At 38.5% G+C, this 21,437-nt stretch overlaps 1 protein-coding gene across 26 annotated transcripts in view; it reads right to left on the bottom strand.

Moving 5' to 3' along the window:
- LOC144300571 (uncharacterized) overlaps positions 1-21,105 on the bottom strand; it is a 227,658-nt gene extending 206,553 nt beyond the window's left edge. For all 26 annotated transcript variants that reach the window (XR_013367287.1, XR_013367284.1, XR_013367285.1 and 23 more), the window contains exon 1: positions 20,874-21,105. The gene's annotated coding sequence lies outside the window, so the exon portion shown is untranslated. The remainder of the gene's footprint in view (positions 1-20,873) is intronic.
- Positions 21,106-21,437: the final 332 nt, after the last annotated feature.

The following is a 21,437-nucleotide window of genomic DNA, read 5'->3' as shown; positions in this document are numbered from 1 at the left end:
GAAAGTAGCCCAGAAACTGAGATGCTCAGCCCACTCACAGCAGAAAAGACATGCACCTTCACTTCTTTGTCTGGATTACCTACCATATACCTAAGAGATTTAGCTAGCCCACTACTTGTAAACAAAGACTAGCTCAAGAAATAATAAGTCATTGAAATAAAAAAGCAGCTCATCCTCAAGAGTTAGATATTTGGGTAAAATTTGACTCTACTTAAAATAATACCTCCCAATGATGCTGGAACAGATCCAGCCAGTGTCTCTATTCCACTTTGTGATTGAAGTTACACACCAGGAACACCAGTCCCCAATAGGTTAACTAAAACTAATTAACTGACCTCTATCTATATCCAGTAGAATGCACACACTTGGTAAAGCTAACTCAAAGTTTGTCTCACTAACTTTCAAATGCCCTGAGATTAGAGAAGGTAGGGATGTGACCACAGGTAAGTATCATGGCCCCCTTCCGAGACTTCTATACTTCAGCCTTTTTAACAGAGAAAGAACAAGTGTACATAAGCTACAAGAGATTTAAATTTTAGAAGGCACTGTTAAAGTATACTCCCTTCAATTCAGTGGCAGGAAATCCTGGTCAGAACTTTCCAAACTCCTTTCCACACTTCTCCATAGCTACCACCTTGCCTAATAACCTCACAAGCTCAGTGCCCATCATCTCTTCTGACTAGAATAGCCCTTTGCTATAAATAGAAGAGCCACTCTCTTAAAAGGATAATTTCATTTCAGAGCATTTTTAATCTATAGTTTCTGAGTAACAAATGTCTTGGCACACTGTACTAATAATTTAACTTATGAAACTACTTGTGCCTGAGTTAATGCAATGTCCTAAGTGACCAACTTGTGTTTTAGAAACGGTTTACTGACCTGAACTAATTTAGACAACTATATTTCCATGCACTAGTCTGAGTTTCATAGGCTAAGTTTACAGATATTTTATATCAAAGTTTAAGTTGAAGAAGAAGATTGGCAAATACCCTGGAAAAGACAATGTTAGACATTGGAATCACAATGCCATCAAGAGAGACAGAGAAAAATTAAGAAAGATGGGCAAGGAAAAAATATCTAAATACCTTTTAAATGAGATTTGAAAAGGAGATGGAGGAGCAATGAGGTGTAAAGATAAGACAAAGGCAAACTTTCAGATTTCCAGATAAACAAGCAGACATCATTCACACCCAGTGAGCTACATGACGCAGAGAGGCCATCAAACCTCAAGAAGCAATGCTCCCATCTCACACGTTAATTATACGAGGAAGTCTAGTCCTTGTCTGCCATACAGCTAGTTAGATTTCTAGTTTTCCATCTCACTGCTCTAAGGAATCATTTATGTTGGCTCAAGCCACCAGAGACTAATGGATATTCCCCACTCCATAAACCAGCAGCCATATTCATGTGTTTCTATAGAGAGACTGAGGAGGGAAACTTGTATTTAAGGTCTGTATAACCAAAACTATCATTCACCAACAACACTGATAGTAATACACTCTCACAGGTAAATCAAGTGGAGCCATATATTTCTAAAGGGCTGGTCACTTTAATACTTTTTTTTTTTTTTTTTTTTTTTTTTTTTTTTTTTTTTTTTTTTTTTTTTTTTTAAATTCTTTATTTATTTATGATAGTCACACACAGAGAGAGAGAAGCAGAGACACAGGCAGAGGGAGAAGCAGGCTCCATACACTGGGAGCCCGACGTGGGATTCGATCCCGGGTCTCCAGGATCGCGCCCTGGGCCAAAGGCAGGCACCAAACCGCTGCGCCACCCAGGGATCCCTAATACTTATGTAAATATTTATCAGGTCTGGTAATAAGTGAGTACAAAGCTACACCAGCTATGAGAAAGAAACTCCAAATTGCATTGGGACTAATCCCTGTGTAATAAGAGATTTGAGAAAACCTACCTTGACCTTCTGGTCTGCTAAGGTACCTAGAACAAAAAAAGTATATCTGGCTGCTCAGGATCCAGATCTGATTAGAAAGTTGAATAAGATTTCCTGCAGCTACTTCCTCTTACCAAAACACAAACAAACAAAAGCAAAAGTAGCAAAAACAAAACAAAAATAAATAAATAAAACCCTTTTTATAATTTAATTATTCATTTTCCTATCAAGGAAAAGTACTATTAATACTCAGATTTTAACTCATAAAGATTTAAAGTAGCACCAAAGGAGTAGGCAGGAAAAAAAGAAGGAAAACAATTAGTTAATTTTTCTCATGTTTAAAAGATGCAAAAAGAAAATCAAAATTATTAATAACTCCATTTGACTGACTAAAAAGTTTAGTCACTGATTAAAGCTGAGTATATCAAGGTTAACCCAAGACATGAGGCACTCAATGATTCCATCTTCCATTCAAGTGAGTAGAACAGTCACACTTAAAAAAAAATAGAAGGCCAAATCATACAATCTTTTTAAGATTTTATTTTTAAATAATCTCTATGTCTAACATGGGGCTCAAATTCACAACCTCAAGATCAAGAGTCCCACACTGTAGGGACTGAGCCAGCCAGGTACCCCCTAAATCGTACAATTTTTAATTAAATTCCAAGCACCATAAAATTAGTAACAGAATAAAATGAATTGTTGGTTATTCTGGCTCCATCCCAGTAAAGTTCAGATGTTTATGCTTGTGGCTGTTTGTTTCCATATTTGCTTGTCTTTTGCAGGTTTTCTTGTTGTTGCTGCTGTTATCTACCGAGATAAGCAAATTCAAGGATAATGCTGACTGGAATCTTGCTTTGTAGCTTAAAACTTATAGGTTAGCCTAATCAAATTTACTTGACAATAAATCCAGAAGTTCAATTGTTGTGATCCTCTTACGTACTCAGAATTCTGCAGAAAACTAGTCTCAGGTGAAAGCATTTAACTTATCTATTACAGAACAAACTCGAGTGTTTCAATGAAATGATATGATTCTATATTGTTCTATGCCTGAATCAACATGGAAGGAATTGCATCTCTCTTAACAAGGATTCTCTGTAATCAAGAGTCATTTACCCAGCACTGTGGAGAAATATTGTTTTTGTTGGTGGATGGAAGTGACAGATGACACTTATCTTTCCTTTAATAAAATCTGTCGTGAAAAAAAAATCTGTCGTGAACAGGTTAATCATCATTTTTAAAAAGACAGAATACCTCCTTTTATTTTCCCTTCCTTAATATAATAAATGAAAACTTCACTTTTTATTCCATCTAGTTCTTAAAGAAAGCTGCAAGATAGAAACCATGAGAATAAAAGCTCTATGGTAGCTGTGAAAAACAGCAGTCTAGCAGCCACTGGAAGAAACAGAATGAGTTTGGAACTCCCTTAAAAGATCTGTCCCCACAGAACTGTCACCATTTGATCTGTCTTGTGGTTCACTTAAAAAGCTCCATTCAGGGCTTGTCTTTATTTGACATGACTCAGAACTTGCTCTGTGCAAACAGATCTATCTACAGGGCATTTGTCAAAGACAATCAATGGCAATTGTTTAATTTTGCTGCCACCTGAGACAGCATTACCAACTGGGGCTAACAAAAGGCTGACCAAAATACTTAAAATGAAAAACTGGGGAATAACATGTCCATACAGGTTTTGAAAGTTCTGAAATATTCCTGGCAAGCAAGAAGATCATGTGTAAGAACATGGTTGTGTGCACACCCAGGGCTGTGCATATGCTAAGAAAATATCTCAGAAGGCCAGAATCTCATACCTGGCTTACCTTGAGACCCCGCTCAGGCAAAAAATAAAAGCTAAGGCAGAGTTGTAAATAACTTATAATAGCATTGAAAATATGCCCAACACACACACACACACACACACACACACACACACACATCTATTAGCAAAGGCTGGAAGCCTTACTGACTCAAGGCTTTTAAGGAAATCTCTGTCCATTCATTAACTTATCACTAAAGTAATCAAGCAGAGACATCAGTGACTATATACAGTTTTACAGACTTTACACATACTTTACAGAATAGGCCAAAGTCACTAAATAAACAAGTAAAAGGCAAGAACAAAAACTCAGGTTGGGGGAGTACAGAGGGACGTCACTTTCAGAATTGCCACATAACATTATACTGAGTGTCCAGATAACAACTACAACAAAGAATAAACAAGACATGCAAAGAAAGGGAAAATATGACCCACATGTAGGAAAAACATCAGTAGTAGAAACTTTCCAAGGAAGCCTACATGTTGAACTTACTAGGAAAAGACTTTAAGGCAGCTATCATAAATACATTTAAAAAACTAAATGAAACTATGTGTAATAAATTAAGGAAAATTATGAGAGTAATACCTCATAGAGATCATCAATAATACATAGAAATGAAAGGAATAAGAAAGAAGGGGAGGAGATAAGGAAGAGAACAAAGAAGGAGGGAAAGGAGGAAAAAAAAGATGAGGGAGGAAGAAGAGGAGGAAAAAAAGAACCAAATAAATACTCTAGGGTTTTAAAGTACAATAATGGAAGTGAAAATTTCATGAGAAAGACTCAACAACAGATTATATCTGACAGAAGAAAGAATCACAAAATTGAAGAGTGATTGAGGTTATATAAACTGAGGAATAGTAAGAAAAAAGAATGAAGAAAAATTAACAAAGACTCAAAGACCTTTGGAATGTCTTCAAGCATACCAACATACCAATCATGAGAGTGAGTCTCAGAAGAAAAGGAAAGGCTGAGAATGAATGTTTGAAGAAATAATGGCCAAAAATATCCTAAATTTGATGAAAAATATTAATATGCATGTCTAAGAAGCTCAAGAGCCTAGGATCAACTTAAAGAGATACACACCTAAATATATCATAATCAAACTGGCAAAAGACAAAAAAGAATCTTGAAAACAGCAAGAGAAAGGTGACTTATCATGCACATGGAATCCTTAATAAGATTAAAACTTGACTTCTCATCAGAAACCATGGAGGCTGGAAGGCAAGAGAATATTGTTGCAAGGGTCTAAAGTTGCAAGGTTCTAAAAGAAAGATTGTCAATCAAGAATTCCATATCCAGAAAAACTATCCTTCAAAAATGAAAGATAAATTATAACATTCCCGTAACAAAGACTCTCTCCTTGACCAAACTTCTGACCCCTCTTCTCAATTAGGCCTAAACCTTGATCTGCTTTTAACAAGAATCCTAAGTCAGTATAGCAAGAATCTCCCTACTCTTGATGTCTCTCTCCTCTTAGTAATTTTACATCTACTGGTACCTTCACTCAGCTTGTTAGCTATAAATACCCATTTGTCCTTGTTGTATTCAGAGTTAAACCCAAACTCTCTCCTCTAGTGAAATATTCTCCCTATTGCAACAGTCTTGAGTAAAATTTTCCTTACTATTCTAACAATTTGTCAGGACAATTTTTCTCTTTATAACCAAATGAACAAAACCAGAGAGAATTTGTCACAAGAAGGCAAACCACACAATAAATACTAAAAGGAGTCCTTCAGGCTGAAATAAAAGGCCAATAGATAGTAATTCAAATCCACATGAAAAAATTAAGAGCACCATTGAAGTTAAATAGGAAAATATAAAAAGTAGCATAAATGTATTTTAGTTTGTAATTCCTTTTTTCTCCTAATTAAAAAGATTACATAAAAATATAATTATAAAACTTTTGGTGTGTTATAACAAATAAAGATGTAATTTATATAACAAAAATTATACAAAGGAGGCAGGTGGGAACAGGACCACACTGGAGCAAAAAAAATTGTATGCTATAAAAATTAGTTGGTATTAATATAACTAGATTATTTTAAATTAAGTGTTAATTATATTCCTCAGGACAAACACTACTAAAGTAACTCAAAGCACATAGTGATAAAAAAAATAACAGAATTAAAATGACATGCTAGGGAGTATCTACTTAACATAGCAGAATATACAGAAAACAAACAGCAAAATGGCAGATATATATCCTACCTTACTGATTATTACATCAAATGTAATGGACTAACCACAATAATCAAAACACAGAGATTGCCAGATAATTTTTTTAAATGATCTGATTATATGCTGTCTACAAGAGACTCATTTTAGAAACAAATGAGTAAGAAATAAGATACAAGAAAGTAAAAAGTAAAAGGATGGAAAAACATACACCATTAGAACAGTAGCCAAAAGAGAGCTATGTATGTATTAGACAAAATGGGCTTTAAGACAAAAGTTGTTACAAAAGAGAATGAAAGGTATTTTATAATGATTAAAAAAATTAATATGTCAGGAAGACAAAACAATTGTAAACATATATACCTAACAAAATCCCAAATCCACTAAGCAAATATCAGCATAACTAAAAAAATAAATAGAAAATTAAACAGTAATAGCTGGAGAATACAATATTCTACTTTTAATAATGAATAGAACAACCAATAGATGATCAGCAAGGAAACTGAAGACTTAAGCAATACTATAAGCCAATTAGAATATATATCTATAGAACAGACCACCTAATAATAACAGAATATACATTCTTCTCAAGTATACATGAAATCTCAAGGATAGTCCATGTGTTAGATCCTTAAGACAAGTCTCAAAAAATGTAAATAGACTGCAATCATACAAAGTATATTCCCTGATCACAATGGAATAAAATTCAAAATCAATGACAGGAAGAAATTTAGGAAATTCACAAATATGTGGAAATTAAACAACACACTCCTAAGTAACCAATGGATCACAGAAAAAGTTACAAAGGAAATTGGAGAATATTTTAAATACTAAAAACAAAATACAATATTCTAAAACCTATGAATATGGCTAAGGCAATGCTAGAGGGAAAATTACAGCTATAAACACTTATATTTAAAAAGAAAAATGATCTCAAATTAGTAATCTAGTCTTTCACTTTAAGAAACTAGAGCCCTGGGATCAAGCCTAGAGTTGGGCTTTCTGCTCAGCAAGGAGTCTACTTCTCCCTTTCCCCCTGCCCCTCCTCCTCTCCCACATTGTACTCTCTTGCCTATGCTCTCTCTCTCTCAAATAAATAAAATACTTTAAAAAAAAAAAAACGCTATTTTGTTTTTCTTTCTCTAAAATTTTAAGCAAACAAGAGATAGGAAATAATAAAAACTGAGTGGAAATAGATGGAATAAAGAATGGAGAAACAATAGAGAAAAGCAACAAAATCAAGTTGTTCCTTTGAAAAGATTTTTTTAATTGGTAAAACTTTAGATAGAGCCAAGAAAAAAAAAAGATTAAAATTGCTAAAGCCAGAAATGACAGTAAATTAGATCACTATCAACCTCACAGTAATAAAAACAATTATAAGGAAATAGTAGGAACAGATGTATGCCAATAAACTAGACAACCTAGATGCAATGGACAAATTCCTAGCAAGACACAAACTATCAAAATTGACTCAAAAAGAAAAAAAAAAGAAAATCTGAATAAACCTACAACAAATAAAGAGATTATATGAGTGTGGTTGTCACAATAATGGCACCCCAAAAATGTTCAAGTCCTAATATCCTAAACCCATGAATTTGTTAGGTTATATGGCAAAGGAGACTTAAGGTTACACAAAGAAGTAAGGTTTCTAATAAAATGACCTTGAAACAGGGAGATTACTCCGGATTATCTGTGTAAACCCAATTTAATCACAAATCCTTAAAGTGGAAAAGAGAAGTAAAAGAGGATGTCAGAGGATGCAGGTGAGGAAAATTCAAACCACTGTTGCAGCTCTAAAGATGGAGGAGGAGGCCAAACACCAAGGAGTACAGGTAGCCTCTAGAAGCTGGAAAAAGCAAGCAATTATATTCTCCCATAAACCTTGTCAGCCCTGCTGGTACACTGATTTTAGCCCAGTGAAATTTGTGTCAGACTTCTAATAAATTTGCAAGATAATAGATTTGTGTTGCTTTACACCACTAAGTGTGTGGTTAAGTTTTTACAGCAGCAATGGAGAGCTAATGCAGGTTATGGCAATGAAAGTGGGGTTCTGATGCAACAAATACACAAATATGTGGCAGTAGCTTTTGAAATGGACAGTTGGCAGAGGTTGGAAAGTTTCTGAGAAGCAAGATTGGAAAGGCCTAGATTACCTTGAACAGACTGGTAGCAGAAATATTAACAACTCTGCTAGAGAGGCCTCGGAAGAAATGAAGAAGTGTAGTAAGGAAAACATGCATCACCTTACAGAGTACCTAAATCATGTTGACAAACCTGCAAGAATGAGGGGAGAAAGAGTTAAGCAAAAAGGAACCAGGACTTGATGATCTAGGGAATTCTCAGCATTATCAGATTGCCAAAGATGCTAAAATTTAAGGGATGTACCTTCAGGAGAGAAAAAGCTGAGTGTGTGGCTGTATAAACTTTTGCTAATACCTCAGATCAATCAAAAGGTCAGAATATTCAGTCACATATCACAGAAGAGGCTCTTTGAAAAGATTAAGTTTGTGATTCATAAATCCCTTCAGCTGGCTCAGCAGAGGCCAAAAATAAAGATGGGATTATCTAAGAAATATTTTAGAGGATCCTCACCAATAATGGAGCAAATCCCATGACATACACATAAGACCCACAAGGTTTTTGAGAATTTTAAATACTAGCAGAAACAATACCAGCTTGGACCCAAAAGGACAAAGAGAGTATGAAATGAAAGAAGGCTGCTAGACACCCAAAATTCTACAGGCATGAGTCATGCTAATAAAACTACTCAGCTGCAAAGATGCATTACCTTTCATAAATGAATGAATAAATAAATAAATAAATAAATAAATAAATAAATAAATAAATAAATAAATAAATAAGATAATTCTGAGGGTGTGGAACCAAGTGCCCAGAGAGTAGAGCCAAGATTTACAGAGAATTATTCCCAGGCCTTCAAACCCAATAGAGTTTTCCAGCTAGAAAAACTGCTTGGGACCAGTGACTCTTTTGTTCCTTCCATTTCCTTCCCTTTTGTACAGGAATGTCTGTAACTCTTAGGCTTGTCCCATCATTGTATTTGTGTGTGTAGATAATATGCTTTCTAGTTTCATAGATACACAGATGAAGACCAAATATGCCCTGGGATGTTTTATGAGAAGAACCTCACCCACAGCTAATTTTTATGATTTAAATTGATCATATTTGAGCTTTTGAGCTAATAATATTTAGAATAGATTGTGAAGTTTGAGTTGATACTATAATAGGTTGAGAATTTAAGACGTGTTTATACAAAAACTTGTATAAAAAAGTTCATAGGAACGTTACTGATGACAGCCAAAAAGTAGAAGCAATCTGAATGTCCATCAGCTGATGAAATGGATAAACAAAACATGGCGTATCCACACGATGGAATATTATTCAATCATAAAAAGAAATGAAGTTTCAATACATGCTACAACATAAATGAACTTTGAAAATATGTTAAGTGAAAGAAGTCAGACACAAAGGCCACATGTCTCATGATTCCTTATTTATGAAATGTCCAAAATATGAAAATCCATAAAAACAGAAAGTAGATTAGTAATTACCAAGCCAAATGACCGCTTTGGCTATGCAGTTTCTTTTATGGGGTTTCTCTCTGGAATTAGATAGTAGTAATAGATGTACAATTCTGTGAATATGCTAAAAAAAACATTGAATTACATACTTAAAAGAGTGAACTTTATGGTATATGAATTATATGTCAATAAAGCTGCTAATTTTTAAAAGTCATTTCTGAGTAATATCTTCTTAGATGATAATCATGAAAACTTCTTTTAAGAATAAAAATTTCATGGGCAGCCCGGGTGGCTCAGCGGTTTAGCTCTGCCTTCAGCCTGGGGCCTGATCTTGGAGACCCGGAATCAAGTCCCACATCAGGCTCCCTGCATAGGGCCTGCTTCTCCGTCTGCCTGTGTTTCTCTCTCTGTCTCTCTCTCTGTCTCTCTCTCTCTCTCTTTGTGTGTGTGTGTGTGTCTCATGAATAAATAAATAAAATCTTTTTTAAAAATTTCATTATATCTTCCCAACACTAATTTCTTAACCTTCTTGAAGACTAAAAATATTAGGTTCCACTTTGTTTCTTTTTTTTTTTAAGATTTTATTTATTTATTTGAGAGAGAGAGTGAGAAAGAGCACAGAGAGAGGGGAAGAGAGAGAGAGAGAGAGAGAGAGAGAGACAGATTTCCCGCTGAGCAGGGATCCTGATGGGGAGCTCGATCCCAGGATGCCAGGATCATGACCTGAGCCAAAGGCAGATGCCCAACCGAGTGAGCCACCCAGGTGCCCTACTTTGTTCCTTATAATGCTTAAAACCCAGTTTTTCATTTATGTGTATTCAAAGCCATAAATGTTGAGTTTCTCATTTTCATTCATTCATTCAAGAAACCTCTGTTGAGTGATGGGACCACACATAAAAATGCAGTAGTATAGCCTTTGTCTTCAAGAAGGCCCATAAAGGACTCAAAGAAATAAACATAAAATGTGTTGAAGTAAACAGGTACAAACTGCCAGTTTTGAAATGTGCCTCCTACCTTGGAGTATGTATGTATACTCTACCTTCTCTCACGTTATTTCAAATACTTATAATTATTCCTTAAATCCGATTCCACGCTTTACAAGAATATTTCCTCTGTAATTATACTCCCTCCTGCATTATCAGTTTTTCCCTCTCTTATAGATTATTCCCATTAGCATACAGACATGCACGTATTACTCTCATATCATTTTAAGTTTCTCTTGACCTCACTCCTCCCCTCCAGCTACCTGCTTTTCTTTCCTTCTTTTTACCACAAATCTTGAAATGGTACTCAGTTACTTCCAATCTCTCCTCTCCTGTTTTCTCTTGAACACATCAGTTAGGTTTTTCATCCCCACTACATCACTGAAACTCCTCTTTTCAAAGTCACCAGTGATGCAAACACCACACATTTCAGGTTTTATCCCTACTTTCTACATACTCCAAGTTTCTTTTGCTCATATCTTTTCTCCCCAATCTCAAAATGTTGGAAAATCCTAGGGCTCAGGCACTGGCCCCCTTCTCTCTATCTACATTCATTTCCTATTTCATCATATGACCTTAAATAACATGCCCAAGTTTATATCTATAACCTGAACCTTTTCTCTGAACTCCAAGCCTATATACCCAACTGCCTATTTTATATTGCCAGTGAATGAATGCCTATTAAACATCTCAAACTCAACATGTCCAAAACAAGCTCCTGATATTTTCCCCAAAACAACTCCTCCCAAAATCTTCCACATCTCATTCAAAGTAACTACATCCTTACAGTCACTCAAGGCAAGGACTTTTTTTTTTTTAAGATTTTATTTATTCATTCATGACAGACACACAAAATGAGAGACAGGCAGAGACACAGGCAGAGGGAGAAGCAGGCTCCCCACAAGGAGCTGGACATGGGACTCGATCCTGGATCTCCAGGATCACAACCTGGGCTGAAGGCTGTGCTAAACCACTGAGCCACCCAGCTGCTCAAGGACTTTAACTCCTCTTTTCCTTCACTTCCTCCATCTGGATAATCAACAAACTCTATCAGCATTACTTTCAAAATACATCAAGAAACTGAACACTTCTCAACATCTTCACCAATCTGCGCCAGAGAGCACGTCTCTTCTAGCTTATTTCAATAACCTCCTAACCAGTTTCTCCCCTTCAGTCCTTTGCGGACGAGTCTAAAAACCCAGTTAGATCATGTTATTTCTGTACTCAAATCCTGCAAAGATGACCTAACTCACTCAAAGTCTTTACTGTGACATGAAAGACCCTATGTGACTGGGCTCACCATCGCCTCACATATCTCGTCTTCTGACACTCTCATCTATTACTTACTCCAGCCACATTGGCCTTCTTGCAGTTACTCGAACATATCAAGAACACTTCTACATCACGACCTCTGTGCCTGCTGGACCCTCGGCCCAGGATGCTCTTCCCCTAGATAACTCCCTCACTGTGTTCAGATCTTTCTTCAAAATTCACATATTCGGTGAGGTTTTCCTCAGCCACCCTTCTAATTTCAATATCCTCTAGCAATTTATATCTTTTCTTCTAATTTATTTTTTTCCTACAGTTATCACTATATTTCATTCATATACCTTTTTTATTTTTTTAAAGATTTTATTTATTTATTCATGAAAGACACACAGAGAGAGAGAGAGAGAGGCAGAAACACAGGCAGAGGGAGAAGCAGGCTCCATGCAGGCAGCCCAATGCGGGACTTGATCCTGGGACTCCAGGACCACACCCCAGGCAGAAGGCAGGCACTAAACCGTTGAGCCACCCAGGGATCCCCCATATATCTTTTTTAATCATCTGTCTCCTTCACTGGAATATAAGCTCCATGGGGGCAGAGATTCTTCTATTTAGTTCACAGTATACCCCAATGCATGAGTAAGAGTCAGGCTATAGGCAAGACACATGGTGCTAACAAATGAATTATTGAATGACTTATAAACGAAGGTATGCAGATGATATTGTTGTAACAAAGAAGAAAGAGAATGGAGTTCACAAAAGGAAGAAAATAATCATTTGTCCTTAGATATGATTATAATTTGTCTCTCATTATGACAAATTCCACAGCAATCTGATTCCTCTTCATCTTTCTTTTTTTTTTTTTTTTTTTTTTTTTTTTTTTTTTTTAAAGATTTTTTATTTATTTATTCATGATAGTCACAGAGAGAGAGAGAGAGGCTCAGAGACACAGGCAGAGGGAGAAGCAGGCTCCGTGCACCGGGAGCCCGACGTGGGATTCGATCCCGGGTCTCCAGGATCGCGCCCTGGGCCAAAGGCAGGCGCCAAACCGCTGCGCCACCCAGGGATCCCTCCTCTTCATCTTTCAAGCACCAATTCATGTTTCACCTTTTCCCTGAATTCTTCTCTGATAGTCCTAGTATTCTGGAATTCTCTTCCTTGTCCATTTCCTAAACCCTTACAATCAACATCAATCAGTTACCACTTAAAGGCCTTATATGGTACATTAGCAATATGCATGTGTTTGTGGCTAACCTTTCAAACTATTTCTCCAACTCTTTGTCATGTCTTTGAGAACATGACCCTCATCTTATATTTCTCTGTATATTCCAACACCCACCACTGAAAATTCATGTAATTTTGTTTGGTTGGTTTGTTTTGGCTGGATATGGGGGAGACAAGAACATCAGGATATTTTAAAATGTCAAGATTCACCAATGCTTAGAGCCCTAGGCACTCCTGGAGATCTCCCAGAAGAAATATCTCTGAATAACAGAGGAAGATGACCATGACAGGATTAGAGATGAAGCCCTCCTCTTTCTTCCCTGCCCCCTTCATTACTTTTTTAAATTGTGGAAGCACATATATAACAAAATTAACCACTTTAGCCATTTTTAAGTGTATAGGTCAGTGGCATTAAGTGTATCCACAATGTCATGAACAATCATCACCCTCTTTCTTATGTAAGCCTTTTTATGCCTGTCTCAGAAGTGGGTGAAAGATTTTCATACTCTAACTTACATAACACAATTACATCAATAGCAACCCCCCCCCCCAAATTCCTGGAGGCCAAAGCCACCCTTAGGTTTTTTTCAAGTTACCCCACTACTTTATGGGGCATAATTACCAAAAAAGGTCAATGTATATATCACTGAAAACTAGACAGGAATAAGAAACCACAAACAAACATCAAATAGTACTAATCGCAAATCTGGCAAATGACTTTTAAAACTATTCCAAATAAAGCTAAAGATAACCTCTGGCAATTTTATATCATAACCAAGAAAGCTTCAGTGCAACGAAGTTTGTTTTCATTACCCAAAGTTTACTTTATAACTCTACACATTGCAAGTACTCCACAACAAATAATTTTGCATAATAGATGTTTCCCCCTCATTCTTGTCCATTTAGCAGTTGTCCTCTCTACAAGCATTCTATGGCCCTAGGATCTGCATGCCAGATAAATGGAAAAAGGCAGCTGAGGCACTGTCACCAAACTCTTATTTCTCCGTTGGTCTGCCAGCAAGTAATACTTTTCACTTTAATCATATTCCTCTTCCTCTCCCTGTCATAGTTTTTAATTCACAAGTCATCTCTTAAATACATACACATGAGTTCAAGGAAGTACACTGGGAGAGAGTGCCGTCTGCATGATACAGATGTACAGCGCAGTCCACCTCTGCCCAGTATGTCAGATAATATAGCACTTGAGAGCAAAGAGTTGCAGTCATCCAAGCTCAGTTCCCATGCCGTGTTCCACTGCACGCAGGGACTGCACAACTCAGGAAAGACACTGAACCTCTGAGCTTCAGTTCCAGCCATTATAAGGTGAGGAGCGATAGCAGGACTTACTTCACATGTCATTTGCAAAGATTTAATGCAATAAATGAATGTAAAGCATTAAATTCTGTGTCTCTAACAAGGTAAAATGAGTAACGACAAGCAACATTTATTACTATTATTTTCATGTAACAGAAAGAAATACAATGGCTGCAAAAACAAAGATGAATCACTACTCCTGAAGTGGCAAAAATAAATTTTAAACTGAAAATAAATTTTTCCTTCACTTATGAGCTGGAGGTGAGGAAGAAAAAAAACAAAACTTTGCCTAAGAATTCAAAGCTTTCACCAGTTCTTTGTATCACATACCCTAAGTCCTTTGTACAGAATAACCCAGGGAAAGGTGAGGTCAGGAGCTCATGCAGATGGGGAGGCTTAAATGAATCTAAAATATGTAATAAATGAGCAGGAATTTGGGGAGTTGTTCATGGGTAGCTCCAAAGTTTCAGGGGCCCTAGAAACTTGGAAAAGAGGGGGTAATGAGCCCTCTCTCTATGAAGAGAAGCCGACAATATTTCAATAGTTTAAGATCCACAGGCAGGCCATGGCAGTAAAAGGTGATCCAGGATGGAAAGTGGTTCATAAACTATTTTTGGAAAAATCATTTCTGATTTTGGAGTTGTTCCTATTCTGAGCTGCAATGACCCCATTTTCCTTAAAACCTTCCTAATAATGTGTCATGCACAGTACCTTGTCAGTGGTGATTTGGGCAATGTAGAAGCCCGGCTGAGTCACAGGCAGAGTGCTGTGGGGGGGTGAGGGGGGAGGGCAGGAGCCCACGGAGAGGAGGCTAGTGAGAAGATGAAACTGAAGAACTAGCATGAGTTAACAGCAAAAAAGGGAGAGACTGTAAGTTCTACCAGGAATCTTTGGAAATATAGGGAAGAACTATGGACTTCCAACATTTGATGTGATGAAAGCTTCAGTGTCTCTGTTTGAAATAGAGGTTAGGGCAGCCCGGGTGGCTTAGAGGTTTAGCACTGCCTTCAGCCCAGAGTGTGATCCTGGAGACCCAGGATCGAATCCCACATCGAGCTCTGTAAAGGGAGCCTGCTTCTCCATTTGCCTGTGTCTCTGCCCCTCTCTCTCTGTGTGTGTCTCTCATGAATGAATAAATAAATAAAATCTTTAAAAAAAAAAGAAAATTATGAAAGCTGGTGGACATAGGGTCTTCTGATGACAATTACTAACTCAAATACCTATTATTAACTTAAAAATTTTATGTAATTTTACACCTAGATGTAGACCAATCCAAAGTTAGAAAGAAACCAAAGTTAAGAAGAGGAAGTTAAAATTACAATGATACTTTACTTAAACTATACAAAAATGGTGATTATCTTATCAAAACTCTTACAGTCAAATAAGTGCAAAAAGTATGAATCAGGGCTAAGAAATATCTTAAATATGTTTTATCACATATTGACATGGGAATCAGCCCAAGTAAATGTAAATGCCAATCTTGCTCCTCACTGTGTGAGTGGAAAATTTACTCAAGCTCTCAGTGTTTCATGAGTCTCATCCGTCTGTGAGAGGTAAGGGGCCCTGCTGTATTAGACTCCATTCTCACACTCTTTCCTCACCATTCAGGTGAGCATCCTCCATTCCTGATGCTGTCTGTTCCTCTAGCCTCCTTGGGTTTTGAGGACCCTTCAAAATCTCCTGTTGAATTTTTGGACATTAGCATTCCTCAAAAGTCTGGGCCTCATTTATTCAGTTTCAACAGCTCCTTCACTCTTGTCCTGGATGTGGACTTTCTGCTCCAGCCACCAACCCTGTCACTGCTCCTTCTCATGCCCATAGCCACAAATGCCAGCCTCCAAGAATTAGTGGAGATTTGGCAATAATAATACCAACTGCTAGGTTCCCATGATAATCAGATGAGACCATCTCTACAAAAGTTCTATATAAAACTAAAGTATTAAAATATGATTTTGGGGGGCACCTAGGTAGCTCAGTAGATTAAGTGTCTGCCTTTGGCTCAGGTCATGATCTTGCAGTCCTGGGATCGAGCCCATATTGGGTCCCTGCTCAGTAGGAGGTCTTCTTCTCCCTCTCCCTCTGCCCTTACCCCCTCTCAAATATAAATAAGTCTTTAAAAATATTTTATTTGTTTAAAGATTTTATTTATTTATTCATGGGAGACACACAGAGAGAGGCAGAGACATAGACAGAGGGAGAAGCAGGCTCCCTGCTCAACTACTCAACCGCTGAGCCACTCAGGCATCCTTAAAAATATTTTTTAAAAGAACATGATTTCGTATTAGTAGTCATAGAAAGATACCTAAATAATCCACGTTATAGTATTAAATTCTCTAGAGCTTGGATTTTTTTTTCTTTTTCTTTTTTCTTTTTCTTTTTTTTCTTTTTTTTTTTTTTGTGCCTATCTATATATTGTTGCTTTCAGTTACTATTTTTCTTGTGATGATGTTGGGATCAGCCTGAAACATGTAAGCAAAAACACTGTCTTTATTTACCAACGTATCTGCCTGTAAAAGCAAATAGATGCAAATATAAGAACAGCACACTTTAAAATGTTATCATTAGGATGCCTGAGTGGCTCAGTCGGTTAAGCATCTGCCTTTGGCTCAGGGATGGAGTCTTGCATCAGGCTCCCTGCTCAGCAAGGAGTCTGCTTCTCCTCTCCCTCTGCCCCTCCCATCTGCTAGTGCATTCTCTCTCTCTCTCTCTCCCTCCCTCCCTCCCTCCCTCCCTCTTTCTCTCTCTCTCCCAAATAAATAAAATCTTAAAATTAAAAAAAATAATAAACAAAAATCCCAAAATGTTATCACTACTATGGAGTACTGCAGATGTTTAAAATATGAAAAACTGTGATAAACTTCATTTAATTATTCCCATAGTTGAGGATAATTCCCAAAGTACATCTACGAGTTAGTTCCAAATTCCCTGCATATTTACAACAATATGTAAAACTTGGCTCTACAGGGCTCCTGAGAGGTCTCAAACTCTCCCCATGGAGTCCCATTAGCATTCCTCATAGAGGCTGTGGTCTCCTCCCAAGGGAGGGGCAAGACAATTCAAATTGTCTCAGCTACCTTTCTCTTCCCAAGGCTGCACTGACCTACAATACTCCTTTCCCTCTCCTTTCTTTTCCTAACCTCCACCTCATCTCTTTTATAATTATTCTCTCCAGAAATCTCTTTAAGCTCTTAGCACCTTAGCCCAGACCTAAGTTCTGCTGGGGAGTACCAGGTGCCAACTAATTTGGTAGCTATAACTGAACAATTGAGGTTTGTGTAAAGTTAATGTACTGAGACACTGTAAATAAGAAACAGAATTCTACCAACCATTAAAAGTTAAATCATGGGGGACCTGGGTGGCTCCATTGGTTAAGCGTCTACCTTTGGCTCAGGTCATGATCCCAGATCTCAGTAGGGGCTCTGCTTCTCTCTCTCCCTCTGCCACGTCCCGCCCTCATGCGCACGCGTGCTTGCTCTAGCTCTCAAATAAATAAATATCTTTATTTGTAAAAAGTTAAATCATTATTTTAAAACTGACAAGGAATTTAGTATTAAATTCATTACTGGAATAAGAAATAGTCGACACAGCAATTGCAGATGGAAATTGCAAGCACTTTATGTTAAGTAGATTCTTCTGGACTCTAGTTAGCCAGCTTCTTTAAAGCTGTCTTTCATATCCAAACACTGTCCTATCCGTCAGTTACAGTCACTTGCTGGCTCAGTCACAAAAGCTCCCTGTCATCTCTGGACAGGATTTTGACAGCTTCCAGAGCATCAGTTCTGTCAGTAACACTTATTTCTCTTCAACCTACATAAGATTATATTAATTTAACCAGGCTAGAGACATTCTCTTTCTGTTAAGATCAACCTTGAGGCCAGACCTGTCCTCACTCTGAGTTTTCCTGCAGGGTCCTTTTCAAAGGCTCTCCCTCTCGCTCCCTCTCAGTCGCTTTAGTCAGTGACTCAGTTTTTGAGAGCCATGCTATAGAACACAAAAATGTTTTTCTCAGTTGACACTCCATTAACTTTGGAGGTGAATTATTTTAGAGGTGTGCTTCTGCTAAAAATTGTAACTGGCACATTCAGGTCAATTATGGCCCTTCTATCTATCTTGACATATTTCTCTCTCAGGCAGTAAGAACTGCCACCTCTCTCAGAATACCCACTTCTCAGAAAGTGTCTCAGCAGGTGACTGCCTGGGCTGCTCAGGTCGGGGAGCATTCCAAGCTACCTCTTCAAAGAACCCCCTCACTTGCTTTGCTTACCTTTCACGAATTTCTCACATACATCATAAAAACTCACACAACACTCAAGGTATATCGTGGTTATTTTCTACAGGTAGGATACTACAGGACTTCTCGTTGATTTATGTAGAAATGACATGAATGTGTTAGTATTTGCTGTCTACTTTTGCTAACGTGACTATAAGAGGAAAAAAGAGATTGAAATACAGGTGCTAAACATCCCACTCCTTCCTCTTTTTTCTCTGGAGTCCAACTAAATCACATTCTCAGATTTTCTCGCCAGGCTGGTGTATTAGTTATATTATAGTAAGTTGTTTACCATAGAGACTCCCAAATACAATATAGAAGTTATTGTTCCTCTCTCCCAGAATAACCTGAAGAGATAGGCAATTCTGGGGGTTGATAGCTCTGTTCCAAGAAATCATCCAGGCACCCACATTCTTTCTATGTTCTTATCCTTCTGTGTCCAAGGGTGTTGCCCTTATCCCCATTTTTAGAGCTGACTAACCACACCATAGTCTGCAAGAAGGAGAAAGTAGACTAGTACATGTGACTTCTGCTCATATACCACTGGCCAGAGGCGGGAGAATGTGGTCTAGTTGGACAGCCATGTGCCCACTTAAATTCAGGAATTCTTTATCTGAAGGAAGAACTGAAGGAGGGAATTGATATGCGGTAGGGGACAATTAGAAGTAATTTGTGCCATTTCCAGTTCAGATTTAAGCTTAGAGAATGTCAGGTTCACCCAATCTAGGCACAAAGACTATATATTTCTCATGCCAGATCCTTGAGAAGCCTTTGCTACTGGTGCAGTGCTAATATCGTCAACTAGAATCTTTTTTAAAGACTGTATTTATTTATTTATTTATCTGAGACAGAGTGAGAGATATTGCACCAGCTGGGGGGACGGTTTTGGTGGGGGGCAGAGGGAGAACCAGATTCACCATCAACCAGGGTGCCCCCACGCAGTGCTCTATCCCAGGACTCTGGGATCATGACCTGAGCTGAAGGCAGACGTTTAATCAACTGAGCCACGCAGGCAACTCCGGAATCTTATTTAGTCTCAAGCATTGTGCTAAATAATTTACATACACTAATTCATTTAGCCCTCACAGGAAACATATGAGGTGGATACTATCAGTCCCATTGTAGAGATAAGTAGAACTTAATTTAGAGGAGTAAAGCAACTTTCCCAAGCTCAGACAGCCAAGTGGCAGAGTCAGAACAGGGTAGAGTGAGGTTGGTCACATGATTTGTAGGTAAATTTGAAGTAACCTAGATGGTTCAGCAAAGCTCTTAGCTAATAGAGATGAGATTGAAAACTAGTATTCCATGAAGAACTAGAGTCGAGACAGGGAACCAGAAGGAGGGCAGAAGGCTGTTCAGATTGGATGATGCACGTTGCCAGAGTTAAGTGGATGAGCTATGTCCTTTTCTCACCAAGGCACTAAGAGAAGAGTTTGTTCTCCCTGTGGCCCACCAAATACTGAGTGGAGAAGTAACTTTTGCCATTTCCTGTCCCCACTCCCTGCATAGTGTCAATCAGTGTGTCCATGTTTTAGGGCTTAGAAGGGACTCTGCCTATATTCAGTCATTAGCCACATACATTGTGTATCATCCTTTAGTCCGAATCTGTCTAGGCTTTGGGAATATAGAGATGAACAGGAACAAAATTACCCCTTCTCTCACAGAATGCAAGGTCTCGCAGGGAAAATAGACATTGCATACTGTGCTCCCAATAATGTGTAACAAATGTAGTAGGGAAAGTACTAGCTCATGAGGGGCACCTTCTATCTGATGTCACGAGAGAGGAACCATTCCCAACCAGGAGGGAGGAGCCCAACGGTAATCCGGAGGGCAGGGCCCATTCTGCCTGGAGAAGTACTCTGTACTTCCGGCCACGCTACGCAAGTATTCCTGCTTCAAGCCGTGTTCTCATGGTTGCAAAAAGAAAGCAGAAGAGCTAAGGAAAAGAATCCGCCTTCTGTGGGGCACCTGGCTGGTGCAGTCGCTGGAGTGGCCTTGGTTTCGGCTCCGGTGGTGATCTCAGGGTCGTGAGATCAAGCCCTCTGTCCCGCAGCTTGGATTCTACTTGGTTTTTGTTTTAAAGATTTTATTTATTTACTCATGAGAGACACAGAGAGAAAGAGAGAGGGGAAGCAGAGACACAGGCGGAGGGAGCAGCAGGCTCCATGCAGGGAGCCCGACGTGGGACTCGATCCCGGGTCTCCAGGGTCACGCCCTGGGCCGAAGGCGGCGCTAAACCGCTGAGCCGCCCGGGCTGCCCTATCCTGGTTTTTCCTCTGCATATATCCCCCCATGATAAAGTTTTATTTCTGAATTAGGCACAGGAAGAGATTAACAATAAAACGAATGCCAACTTCCCTTTCCGTCGTCACAGTTGCACAGATTTGTTCTTACCGTGGATCTTTGCAGCCTCAGCATACTATTTTATTTCTTTCCTTGTCAAGTCGGAAAGTTTCACTTTTTCACTTAAAAGAACCACTCTGTGGCTTCTCTCTGGCCTATCCTAACTGCCCCCCTCACTATTCTTCTGCTTTGGGACCATGATAAAGTAAAGGTTAGTGGCCCACAAGTGCTGCAACACCGAGGCAGCAGGTCCCATCCCCCAGGCCGGAGGGGGGCACGCAGTGCGCACGCGCGGGAAAGGGGCGGCTTCACTTCCCGGGCAGGATGCAGCAGATCCCGCGAGAGTTTGTCACGCTACTCGCAGAGCTGAGTGGGCACTTGGGTGGCTCAGTGGTTGAGCATCGGCCAACGGCTTGCGGCGGGATCCCCGAGACTTGGGATCGAGTCCCGTGTCCGGCTACCTGCAGGGACCCTGCTTCTCCCTCTGTCTGTGTCTCTGCCTCTCTCTCTCTCTGTGTCTCTCATGAATAAATACATAAATAAAATAATAATAATAGTAAATAATAACCAGTTGCTACCAAATGTTAGTTACAATCACTACTACTAATGAAAATA

This window comes from Canis aureus, chromosome 28, assembly GCF_053574225.1.
Source record: "Canis aureus isolate CA01 chromosome 28, VMU_Caureus_v.1.0, whole genome shotgun sequence".
NCBI classification, from domain to species: domain Eukaryota; kingdom Metazoa; phylum Chordata; class Mammalia; order Carnivora; family Canidae; genus Canis; species Canis aureus.
The sequence above is the reverse complement of the archived record's forward strand: the minus strand, read 5'-3'. Positions and strand labels throughout refer to the sequence as shown.